Source organism: Artibeus jamaicensis, unplaced genomic scaffold (genome assembly GCF_021234435.1).
Source record: "Artibeus jamaicensis isolate MK-2021 breed Jamaican fruit bat unplaced genomic scaffold, CSHL_Jam_final scaffold_833, whole genome shotgun sequence".
NCBI classification, from domain to species: Eukaryota; Metazoa; Chordata; class Mammalia; order Chiroptera; family Phyllostomidae; genus Artibeus; species Artibeus jamaicensis.
In genome coordinates, this window is record NW_026522056.1 from 21537516 (window position 1) to 21550357 (window position 12842).

Below are 12842 nucleotides of genomic sequence, written 5' to 3' on the forward strand. Positions count from 1 at the left end.
GGGCGGCCACTGGGGAAGTTGACCCCTGAGGTCAGCTCTGCCAGATTCCAAAGCCTCGATTCTTTTTTCCTGCGATGTAATTCTTGCTATAGTTAAGGGAGACTCCTACTTCAATTATTGTTTGTTATAACTGTAGTGAATGGATAAAGGTGTTTGTTTGCTGCAAAAATGAATAGGGTTATAAACTGTTCCTCCAACTTTCTCAGGGAATAACAGATACTCACAGAGGCTCACAAATCAAGTCTCCCCTGCTTCCTTCACGTCCTTCCTTTTAATACCAATTATCTTTCTTTTTCAACCTTCCTGCACTCAGAAAATAAGTTGATAGAAATGTTGTTACTTCAAAGAGGCTGTTAAGGTCAACCACAGACAAAGTCATTAGCAGAGATGGGAATTTTCTTAGTCCTGTTCTTTGACAATTCCATGAAACCTTATTTTAAAAATTTAAATTTAAAAAGCCCATCAAAACTCTGAATGTGAGTTCTCTAAAATAAAGTATAAGGGGATTAAATTCAGTATCTACACTTGTCCAACCCATTTCATTATCCCCATCAGCAAAGTACATATCTTTGCCAAGATCAATGAACATATTTCCAAAGAATATTTTTTCTACCTGATTTCTAAAAATTACTAACGAGAACCGCGTGCTAGGTATGGTCACCATGCATCACATCCTTCAGTCCTCTTGCTGAGGCTCCAAGGTCATGGATATGCCCACTTTTCAGATGAGGAAGCCGAGACTCAAGGATGGCACCCAAATAAGGGACAGAGCCAGAAAACATTAACTAAGGACTGTTTGTGCTGGAAACCCATGCTTTTAACTACATGTATTGTGCATGGATGAGATAGTGCTAAGAGCAACGATGACCAACCATAATGAGTGCCCACTGCACAGCAGGCGTCTCTTGAAGAGCTTTGCATACATTGACGCATTCTCACTTCATAACAGCCACAGTCCAGTGCGGCTAGGATTCTTATTTTGTTAACAAGAAACCTGGAGCCCAAGGAGACTCGGGTGAGCCGCACGGCTGGAGGCAGCCGAGTCAGATTCCACGGCCTCCGGAACCCTGTTCCCAATCATTATGCGCTTGGCCAGTATGGACAGAAAGCCAAACTACTTGTTCCTAACTACCTCTTTCAAAATGAACTGTATTCTGACTTACAGTCGTTTCTTCAATGTATGGGACTTCATCAGAAGCCATGACACAAGCTATGCTTAAATTTCCTCATCTGCATGTGTCTTTCATTGGATTGAAAAGTGGAAAGTTATTGACTTCCTAATCCAACATACCTTCACCTCTGAAAGCAGTTACCATTTTAAGAAATCATTAAGTGGATATTTTAAAGGTTATTTAATATTCCAACTCAATACATGACTAGCCTTGGCTAGCCTTGACTAGCCTTGCGAAATCACGTTCTCTAACAAAGACAAATTCCCACACTCAATGGAAGCTTTAAAAAGCCCAGCAAACTTCACTGCGGTGACCCCATTCAAAGGTTCCTGAACAATGCTCTCTGGCCATGCGCACCGAGAACAGGATAAACAATGGGTTCCTGTTTTGTATTTCCTGTACATTATTACTATTTTTTTACTCCTCTTGATATCACCGATCATTAAATGTTAGTTTTAGGGAAAAGGAACCAACTACTTGACTATATTTAGAGCCAGAAATATTCAAACGATGCAGCTCCGAGGGCTTGGAACGCAAGGGCTCCGGTTTTCAGGGCAGTTTTCACCCCATTCGGAAACGACAATGGGCCTGAAACTGAATGCGCAACTGTTGCAAGGCTAGTGGTTATCGTCCAGAAGCCCTGGAAGTGTCTCACATGGTATCTTTGTGGCAGGCCCAACAGTCTACAACGGTCTTCCAGACGGCCTGATGTGACGAAGTGGTTCTTGGGTGACAGTGACAGGCACCTTTCCAGCTTTAAGAAACAGGTTTTCGTAAGACAGCCATTTGACCAGGGCAGGGGCGGGTTCACCTCACCCATCAAGAATCCCCGAGTGTGCTCGACTCTGCCACCTCTTCCTTGGCACCTGCCTCCCAGGAAGACGTCTGCATTTCCATCAAGTGGGTGAAAGGGCAAAGGAGGTCCTGTTGTGACTGTGTGTGGGGAAGCCTCTTGCCTGTGGTTTCTCAGCCAGAACAAACTGCAAGGGAACTGGGAGAAGGCGAGTTTTTAGAAAAGCCGAGCATCAGGAGTCTGCAGTAAAGATCAAAGCGAAATGGGCCCTTAATAGACAGACAGCAGTGTCTACCACAACTCTGTTAGATATTTTATTGTTTTTTTAAAGAGTAGTAGGTGTGGAAATAGTGACTTGATTGTGTCACTGAGAAACTTCAGTTGAATGGGATGCTCACAGAAATACTTGCTGAGAAGAAGAGGGTGCGGCCCGGGGGGCTCACGGTGTCGGCTCTCTCGCACCTTCCACTGGGGACCAGTCCAGCTCGAGTACGAACAGAGATTTGTAAAACTGAAATATTACTCACTTCTTGACAGTTCTAACAGGCCTCTCCCATACTGTGTTCTCTCTTGTGCTTCCCTTTGTGACTAAGACTCTCATTGCTGTTTTTAGGAGGTTGGCCTTGCCGGGCAGAGCCTTCCCTCCCCATGTTTTCTGTATTCGACATAATAAAAGAGAACTTATTATGAGAACACTTGTAGGTCCAGGGAGGTAAACAAGTGAGGCAGCCAACAGCCTGGGTGACTGGCCCAGGAGCTCTGGCCACCCTGGGTCTCACCTGGCCACCTGACACCGAGGGGATCGGTACTGCAGCAACATTTGTTCCCACTCGGGATGCACCGTAGGTGTGGGACCGACCATATTAACATGTTTCCAGCCTGCATTCATTTGGGAGGAAGTTTTTCTTATGCATTTGATATAATGAAGCTATACTTCCCTCTAAACTTTTGAATGTCGATCGATTCCTTATTGCCCTTTATTCATCCTCCATGTCTGAGCTGCAAGGACACTGTTCTAACATTTTGTCTTATTTATGGGTGTGAAATTTATACTTGTGGTCATAGTAACAATGGAAATGTGTACCAGTTGTTGGGTTCATTAGTTCATTTTTTGAACGTCTCAGAAAAGGTGTATTTCATGTGGTGCCTTGGCGATTTCAAAGTGTTTTCCAGATTTATAACAACAAGTACAAGTGGTGCATTGTCAAACATTCATAAGCTGTAACAAGCCTCCCTCTGCTTGGAGTAAAAGAGTTTACACAGCCTCTTCCAAAACAATAGGGCAGAGGCCGGCCCCCAGCCTCAGTAGCTTCGGCCCCAGAAAGCTCTCCTTTCCTCTCCTGTTGAGGCCACGTGGCGCTTTGCCAGAGAACAAGACCTCGGATGTCCCAGCTTCTCAGTAAGTGACCCGTGATTCTCTGGACGGTCATAAGTAACACACAGTAAGGACAGGAGAAGGGTTTCACACCCCAGGAATGACAACGGACTGACTAGGTAGCAGCACTGTTGGTGTGATGCTTCATGTCTGTCTGTCTGCTCATCGAGTATCTATGAACAATATCAGATATGCCTTGCAGAGATCCAAGTGGCACAACTGTCTAGCAATACACAGACAAATACATACTCCTCCCAACAGATCCAATCAGAAGCATTTTTCACCAGGCACCTCAGCTGAGGGGTGAAGCTGCCCTGAGTACTACATGCTTGTGAAAAAGCTCTGAGACATGGCAGCTGAGGCACGTGACCTGATTCATTTCAATCTGTTTTAGAAAATGTTACAGATTATTAAGATAATAGAATGTATTGAATCCTGAGGCGCAAACAAGTGGCATTGCCCCGAGGACAGCTTTAAACCAAGTATGTAGCAACCAAGCCATTTATTTCAGAGTCCTCTTAGTTGGAACAGCTGTTTAGTTAGAATACATTGGGGTTTTTTACTTTTTACAGGAGAAAATACTTATTTTACAAGTTCTGACACATATATAACAAAAGTGTTATTGCTTAATGCCTTCTGCAGAACTTATTCAATCATTCATCCAGTCGACAAATACTAATTGAGCACTTACTCTGTGCCAGACACAGACACACATGTGGGGAATATGTACCATGGGAAGGGAGATAGCTGCTTACAGGGCAACAGAGGAGAAATACATGGATCAACCACTCGGAAATGCAACAGAGTTTGAGCCTCCAGGGAATGAAGAATGTGATGTATCAAGAGTTTAAAGCAATAAAAACAAAATTAAAAAAAAACTTGACCTTGACCTTGGCTGGATCAGAAAAGCTCTTTCTGAGAAAAGGACACTTCAGCTGAGGGTTGAAGGAGGCACAGTAGTAACTGCTCAGCGTGAAAGGCATCCCAGCAAGAGGTAAGAGCCTGAATGTGGCCCATCCCAGGAACCGAGAGAAGACCAGAGAGGCTACAAGAACTGGAACAAGAAGAAAGGTTGGGAGGAGTGGGTGGAAATGTGAGAAGATGCCCGATCATGGAGAGCCTTAAGCAGGCCTCCTTAAGAAAGCTTACCTTAAAGATTTTTATACCATATCTAGCAACTGTGGCATATGCTCAGTTTTAATGGAATATAAATACCCAGAAGAGCTGAGTCACGGTTATATAAACCAGCAGGGGCACTTTTTAATACATATGGGACTCAGATGGTATGTTTAAAAACAGAAGCTTTAACTAGAAAAGCGAGTTTTAACAAAGGTTTTAAGAAGTTATTTGTATATAATCTCTCGCATCCGATAGTAGTTTGTTAAGCGTTCACCAAGATTACCACCTTATTTGGTGACATCCAATGCCTCACAGCACAAATCCCCGACCAGAAAAACATTTGCTTCACATCAGTAATATGTGGTAGACATTCTTGGGCATATGATTTGACAACTGTCAAATCATCACACCTTATTGGGTGGCAGGTGGGGGGGGCAATGCCCAGTGTCATTTACATACGTCCCAGCAAATGCCTCGACCTTAGAGTGAGGAAAGCTCTTCAGCCCAATTCCTCTGCCCTGTGCCCCAGGGCAGCAGCGTGGGGGCCTGCAGGCCGGGCCTGGAACTGCTCGGCTCGGTTTCCCGTCCCAACAGCACCTAGTCCTCGATTCGCTCTCAGCAGAGGGGGTTCCTGCAGGCGGCGTGGCTGACACTAAGTGCGCGATGCTTCCAAGCATCATCATTTTTGTTGCATACGTTTCATTTTGTTTCTCGTGGTGGACACAGTCCAGCCTAGAAGATGTTAGTAAGCCTTCGCTTTGCATCCCTCCTGGCTGACTTCAGGGGCCCGCCTATTCCTTTAAACAGCATTACCTGATCCCTCTAGTCTCCATCGGACCAGACTCTGACGGCCCTTTCAATACGTCCTTTAAACTCTCGCCAGTGTTTCGGGCGGTCTTGCCGCCTCTCCCTGAGCACTAAAATATCTAAGAGAATGACACATTGTTCTCCAGGAATATTAGACAATGCTACCAAACTGACGGGGGCCACCAAAGCCTTCAAACATTTATAGCGCAACTCACTTTTCAAAGGACTTCAGGGGGGGCGATAAAAATGTAACCTAGAAAACAATATCCATGGGAAAACTGCACTCCCTTCCTTCCTGCTGAGATCCTCTCGAATAATAGGAAGTGATGAGGAATCAAGTGAGAATTCTGAGTTCTCTTGGGAAAAAAATCCAAACAGCCCTCGAAGAACTCTCAGAATGTGTGTGTACAAGAAACCGCACACATGCAAGTCCCTGGAAGTCACCTTGCCACCTGAGAAAAATTACTACATTCGGATCTATATGGCAACCTATAGAGTTCTTCCACTATATTTTAATTGTTGAACCAACAATAGCATTTATAATCATCCAGACTTTTCTACATTCCTTTAAAATAAGTATTTGAAACTCACAACAACCCAATGAGACAGGTCCTGTGCTAGAGAAGGGAACTGGGACATGAGGAGGTGACATCACTGGGCCAGCATTACCCAAAAGTGGCAGGACCAGGACTCAAGCCCAGATGCGCTGTCTCCAGACTCTCTTGGCTCTCTTGAGCATTTCACATTTATTTTAAAGTTTTCTGAAACAACCAACCAATTCAGTGAGAGGAAAAGCTACAAATGGTGTCTGCAGGCAGAATTGGGAGTTTGGAATGTTACCAGTGTGGGCACTTTCTCCCTTACAGTGAAGATTTTATTTTTGGGGGAGCACACGGTGCTCAGAGGGCCACCTGAAGAGGTCAGAGGTCATGTAGCAAACTGGTGAGATCATTCAAAATAATGGGTGTACTTGTCGAAGCGTGGGACAGAACTGTGCTAAAGAACAACAGGCCCCATCTTTCTCTGGTCCTCACAGTTGGAGAGCTGAGTTAACAAGACCCTCTCCTGAGACATAAATACCCTCCAGGGGAGTGTGGTCTGTGCCAAGTGTGCCTCAGCATACATGGTTTTACTTCGACCATCACTTAGCCGAGGACAAGCTCCACTTTATCGTGTGCTATGGAGGGAGAGACGGAAATGTACAACCAAACCGACTTTCAGCGCTTCCATCCACTTTTTTCCCTCCTCATCTCTGAAGGACGGTTCCTGCTTGAGCCCCCAAGCCAATCCTCTCCTTCTGGAGAGTTCCAGAACTCGGCCAACACAGCGGCTGGTCCCACTCATGACTTGCACCTGCATACTTAAAACCGAGTCCTTGTTTTTCGGAGCCAGCATCTCGGCCCAGGTAGCTTGCCCAGTGTTCCAGTTCCTCTGAGACCAAGGCTGTGCTCCGCTTTATTTAGTCCTCAGAGGGCAGGGACCTCTGTCAGGCCCGAGGAGGCATAGAACGCCTCTTGCCAAGCTCCTCCTGCTGGCTGCAGTACCCACAACCCCTTGCTGTCGGATTCCACTGACCCCACCATCTGCCCAGGCCTTGTCCTCCAAACACCTGACAGTCCCCCAGCACCTGGGAGGAAGGTGTCTGCTTTCTGGCTCCTGGCCCCTGTGTGTCTGGTCTGATGGGCCCCACTGCCCACCAAATTTTCAGTGCTTGCTTCTACATTAGAATCACTCGGGGAGCTTTTTAGATACACAGATGCTTGGGTTTCTTCCAGATTATTTAAAGCACACTTTCTAGAGGTAGGTCCAGGATACAGGTATTTAAGAGACGTCTCCAGATTACTATCATGTGTACCGAGGGACACTACTTTATGTCAGTGTCCCTCAAAATTCCATGTGCATACACAGAACCTGGGAGTGTTGCTAGAATGCACTTGCTGGTTCAGTAGGTACGGGGAGGACCTGAGATTCTGCACCTGTGGGCGAGATCCCAAGTGGTGACTTTGACGTTGGTCAGGCTCAAGACCAGCGGCTCTCAGAGTGTGGTGGAGAACCTCCTGGGGACTTGTTAGAGATGCACAATTTCAGGACGCTCCCCAGACTTTCTAAGTCAGAAACCGGGGGTGGGACCCGGAAATCCACGTTTTGACAGTTTGAGACCCCCCGGCCTCCATGGTGCTCCCCAGTAGAAACTGATGCAAACTCATGTGCTATGTAAAATTTCCTGGTTGTCAGTTTTAAAAAATAAAAAGAAACAGGTAATATTAATTTTAACAAAATAACTTATTTAATCCAACATGTCCACAATAGTATCCTTTTAGCAAATACAAATGTAAAAAAAAATTAATGTGTCCATGTCCATTCTTTTTCCACGCTGTGTCTTCAAAGTCCAGTGCGCCTCTTACACGTGTGTGCTGCCTCAGGTCTGACTAGCCACATGTGAGTGTTCGGTTGCCATGGGAACCCATCCTTTTGGATGGCCAAGACCAACTGGACTTACAACAGCAGTAACAGCCTTAGCTTTTTTAACAGCTCTTATTTTTTGAGATTTTATTTATTATTTATTTGTTTGTTTGTTTGTTTTTAGAGAGAGGGAAAGGGAAGGAAAAAGAGAGTTAGAGAAACATCAATGTGTGGTTGCCTCTCACGTGGCCCCCACTGGGGACCTGGCCCGAAATCCAGGCAGTGCCCTGACTGGGAATCGAACTGGCGACCCCTTGGTTCACAGCCCACGCTCAATCCACTGAGCCACACCAGCCAGGACCCTTAGTTTTTATTGAAATGCTTGCTGTGTATCTGGCATTACTTCATCAAGCATCTTATGTGCGTTATTACGTAACCGTTATTACATAACATAAGCCCTACCACCAGTGCCCACTCTAATAGAAGCATTTCCATATTAGTTTAAGTCAGTTTATTTGTTTAAAAAAGAGAAAAATTTGAGAATATAAATAAAATAATTAACATTGCTACACTTAGTACAATTGTTAAGACATCAACAGCTTACAAATGGCATAGTAGTAAGACTATACTTTCAGGGATCATTTCTATAGTTCATTACCAAAAGGCATGGTAGTGGGTAAGTAGAGAAGTCCAAATTTACTATCCTCTAACCTTCCAAAATATGCCTAAGGTCCAACATGCCCTCTTCTGTGACACCAACTCTATTGAAAGGTGCTCATTGACAGGCTGGCTGACCAATGGGGAAAAGAGCCCTTGGATGAGTCATGTGGCAGGAAAAGATTTATCCTGAATAGAAGCAGCTGGCAGGGTCTTAATCTATTCACTCAAACACAGATTTTGATACCAAATTACTCTAGTAATAAAACCACATACCACATAGTGACGTGTAGGTCAACAAGAGACCATGCAGGCAATGGTGGTCCCATAAGATACAATGCCACTGGAAAGTCCCTGTTGCCTAGTAATGTCGCAGCCTTCGTAATGTCATAGCAACGCACAGTGTGCTTGCAGGGATGCTGGTGTAAATGAAACTGCTGCACTTCTGGTTGTGGAAAAGTATGGCACATACAGTTATGTATGGTACATAAAAGTGGTTGATGAGAAATGACTATCTTACTGGTTTATGTATTTACTATACCATGCTCATTGTTATTGTAGAGTGTACTCTTTCTACTTACACAAACAGGTTTGCTGCTGTTAAAAAACAAAATGGAACTGAGTACATGGGCAGATCTAAGTGGCTTTATTAAGTGATTTATGAACCAGCAGCATCACATCCAGCAACTAGAAGGGGACTTGGCTGGGTTGGGTATGCGGAATAGAAGGTTTTTCTGGGAAGATGGGTGAGGCAAGGGAGCTATTGAAAAATGAATATTTGGGGGCAGGACACCTTTCCTTGGGGAAAGGGAACAGGGAAGAGTTCTCCCATGCAGAGCGCCTCTGCTTTCTCTAGGGATGGAGAGGGCCCGTGTGAGAGATTACCTGACTGGCGCTTGACCAGAAAATTCCAGACTGGCTGAGTAAGATTCCTCTCCTGGGAGAGGCTGAAACTGCAGTGAGGCCAGACATTGCATCCAGGGTTGGCATCCTGGGCTTCTAGCGGGAGGGGCGGCACTGGGGGCCTGCAGGTTTTCTCGGCTGCTGCAAAGCAGTGTGCTCTGGGACGCAGGCAGTCACCCCGTGCACACCCTCTGATTACCGCGTCTCTCCAGAGCACCGTTCTTCTCTTGTGCTTGATTTCATCTCAGTTGTTTTGTACAACAATTTGTGGTGCAGGTTCATCGCCTCGGAGCAAACAGCCGAGGGGAGTAGCGGGCTGCCCCATCTAGGTTGCTGTGAGTGCACTCTGCGGTGTTCACACAACCGAGTCACCTAAGGATGTGTTTCTCAGGAGATACCCGCATAGGGCTGCAGTTCAGTGTCAGGCAATGCGCCGATGTAGAAAATGGGCAGTTCAGGATTTAAAAACAATGATTGATTTAGGATCACGTAGTTCCTCTTTGTAAGTTTCCTTAATCTCCATATTTTCTCAAGGAAGGCCCATGTTTCAATGTGTATCCTTTTTTTATTATACACTATTTTAAGGAGGAAAAAGTAAAAACAATTAAAAATTTTCTATCTGAGGCTAGGCTTCCATTTTTTATCAGAATTACCATTTATCATTTTGACCAAGTAATATCCTATTTTAAACTGACAGATGTTTAAAACATAGTGAAATTTGATCATTTAGGATAAATGAACAGAAAAATGCATTATTCTACAGAGAATTATTAAACTCTGTTGTATATATATTTAAATAAAGTTAATCTTATTTTTAAATTAAGTGTTTTATATTTAAATATCTGCATAGTTTTAATATAAGTGTATTATGCTGAAGGATTTCACTATTTCACCGTACTCCTTAGAATAGCAGTCATGCCTTTTTTTAACATATCATACATAATCCCCAGTATTTTCTACACTCAGTTTCACTGCCTCACTTTAATTGCAAGGAAAGAATTGGATTTGATGTGAGCATCTAGTAACCAGCCTCCATCATCTTAATTATAAACTATACATCATGGTGGTTTTCGTGCTGGACCAATGCATAGAACCTGCCTCCTCTCAGCAGAACTCGCTGACTGCTCAGCATTTTCTTTGTGGGGAGCTGAAAGGACTCAGGGTCTCTTCTGCAGAGAAGAAAGGCTTTTATAAAAATACTTGAGTGTTTCCTTTGTCAGAAGTAACTAACTTTCCCTCTCTGGGATGGAGAAGGCAGAAGGAGGCAGTGGAAACCGGGAGTCGGTCTGAGATGCACAGCATCTTCCTTCTGTCGTGGCATAAAGAAATTTTGCCTCCAATTGCTCTGGTTTCAATACTCTCATTGTGTGGGAAAAAAGAAGCTGTAAACGCCTGTAACAGATTCTGTCTTAATTCTTTATTCTTGCTGTGTTTGTTTGTGTGCTGCAAACCGTTGGCAGCAAGGATGCTGCCCACTGACTTTGCTCCCTCTATTCTCCAAGTGCCTGGCAGAGAGTAGGTTTGAAAGTACTTGCCACAAATATTTGCAGAAGGAACGAACATATGAATGGTGAATGAATGAATGGATAAGATTTCTAGGTCTTAATTTATAATTCTGGAAACAAAAGGAAAGGCCACAGCTCACTGGCTATTGTGAATTACTTCTTCATCGGCCTTTGGAGGGAGAAGCAGGGGGAATTGGTGTCTGTCTGCATCATGTCACCAAATGGTCCCCAGTCCCTGCCAACAGATAAGAAGTGTCAACAGCTTAACCAAGAAGCTTTCAAAAATAGCATGCTTGATGAAACTGGAAATTTGGGTGCGTGCTAGAAATAAACCATTTGTCTTCAGTCTTAACGAGGACAGGCTGATAACAGATATTCCTACCGGAGAGGCTGAACATTTTTTAAGACCTGTATATAAACAAGCAAGAAAGTATCAGATTTAAAGCCTTCCCTCTCAAGAAGGCATCAATGGAACATCTTATTTTCGATGAATCAGGTAAATCATTTTGAAAACTTGAGGATTATGGCAGGGCACACTGTTTCTTTAAGATTACAGTCAAGTGGGGTGTTTTGTGTGTGTGTGTGTTTGTTTGTTTGTTTTCAAGAGTTCTGGGCAGTTTTCCTCAAACTTTAAATGAATATTTGCACAGCAAACCCAGTGGCCGTGGGTTTCCTGGTTTGTGCCCTCCCCCTCCCCGGTAGGGGTGGGGGTGTGGCGATGCAGGCTCGCTGTTTTCACCCCTTCAGAGTCCACTCCGGCTGCTGTTAATGCTGAAAATAGCTCCCATACTCTCAGAACGGTAGCACCACCCAGCAGCTGGGATTCCTTCCCTCTCTTACTTGCCTTCTCTCTTGCCTTTTCTCCCCCCTTCAGACATTTGGATTGGACTTAATCTGAAATCTCTGGAGTTCAAGACCTTTTAAAAAGGGCTAAATAAACAATCTCTACATGTAAAGGCCACTGACTCCAACTTCCTCTCTTCAGAGCCACCGTTGAACCCAGCTAGCTGCCTGGAGGTAAGAGTTTTCATTCTGGAACTATTTCATTGGCTTAGGATACGTTTATGACTAATGGTTTTTAGATGGATTATTTATAGTGAAAATAAGCGGGGGCTAGGAGCGACCTCCAGGTGAACACGGTGTCCCGGAATACAGCGGGAGCATCGGTGCGGTTGGGGAGCTGGAATTTCCAACTGAGCTTAATCACTCTGACCTGCAGCAGCGACCCCTGTCCCTGCCACCACCCCAGACCTCCAGTCACCCCTGGTTGCAGGGCAGCGCGCCTGCCTTTGAGACATCACACTTTTGTTGTTGGACTGCTTATTCATGTTTAACTTTCTAAGGGCATTTTTTTTAAGGAACAGATGCAACCACCTGAGTAAAGAAAACCTGATAGCGATTGCTCCCCAAAGACAGGGAACAAGCCCTATTTTATTCTGTCCTTTGACCAATCACTGTCAGTTCATTCCTCGGGTAGATTACAGCAGTGTGTGTGTGTGTGTGTGTGTGTGTGTGTGTGTGTGTGTGTGTGTGTGTGTGTGTGTTGCCTGTTGTGTGTCCCTGGCACAGTCCGATGACTCAAATGGGAGCTGTCCTCACCTCACTGAATGTCCCTCGCTGGCAGGTTTCTCCGATGTGACAATACAACATTCTGGGCAGTTTCCCCGGCCCCCCAGCCACCCCTCCTTATGCTTGTGCTCACCATTTTGCAAAGTACTTTGATCTGTGGACTTTAACTTCAAACACAACATTTACTTTGATTGTGGGTATTTACTGTGGTTGAGAAAAGTCTCTTTTTTTGCATGCTTTTAAGTCTTTTTCTTTAAACAATCCATTGAGGTTTGGTTTTTTCTTGCTGGTATGTCTCAGGGGTTGCTTGTAGACCTCAACTGCGAGAATGAGATTGTTTCATGGCAAGATTCTCTCGCCACGGAGACTTTGGGCAAATTCTGCTTTCTTGCAGGCAGCCAAGGACAGTGCGGAGCCTGATTCTATCAGCCCCTCACTTGATTGCTGCCTCAGAATTACCATGTGCCTAAGGGCCCAACTGTTGCTTTTCTTTAACATGGCTCAGAAATCCTTGGTATTTACTGATACTCGGTTCCAAA

General features: G+C 44.7%; 1 protein-coding gene across 21 annotated transcripts in view; it reads left to right on the forward strand.

The window, feature by feature from the left end:
* SORBS2 (sorbin and SH3 domain containing 2) overlaps positions 1-12842 on the forward strand; it is a 224829-nt gene that overhangs the window by 58846 nt on the left and 153141 nt on the right. For 20 of the 21 annotated variants that reach the window (XM_053659830.1, XM_053659849.1, XM_053659834.1 and 17 more), the window contains exon 3: positions 11609-11751. The gene's annotated coding sequence lies outside the window, so the exon portion shown is untranslated. Of the gene's footprint in view, positions 1-11069; positions 11231-11608; positions 11752-12842 lie in introns of those variants that run through there. The other variant, XM_053659829.1, reaches the window with a different exon arrangement.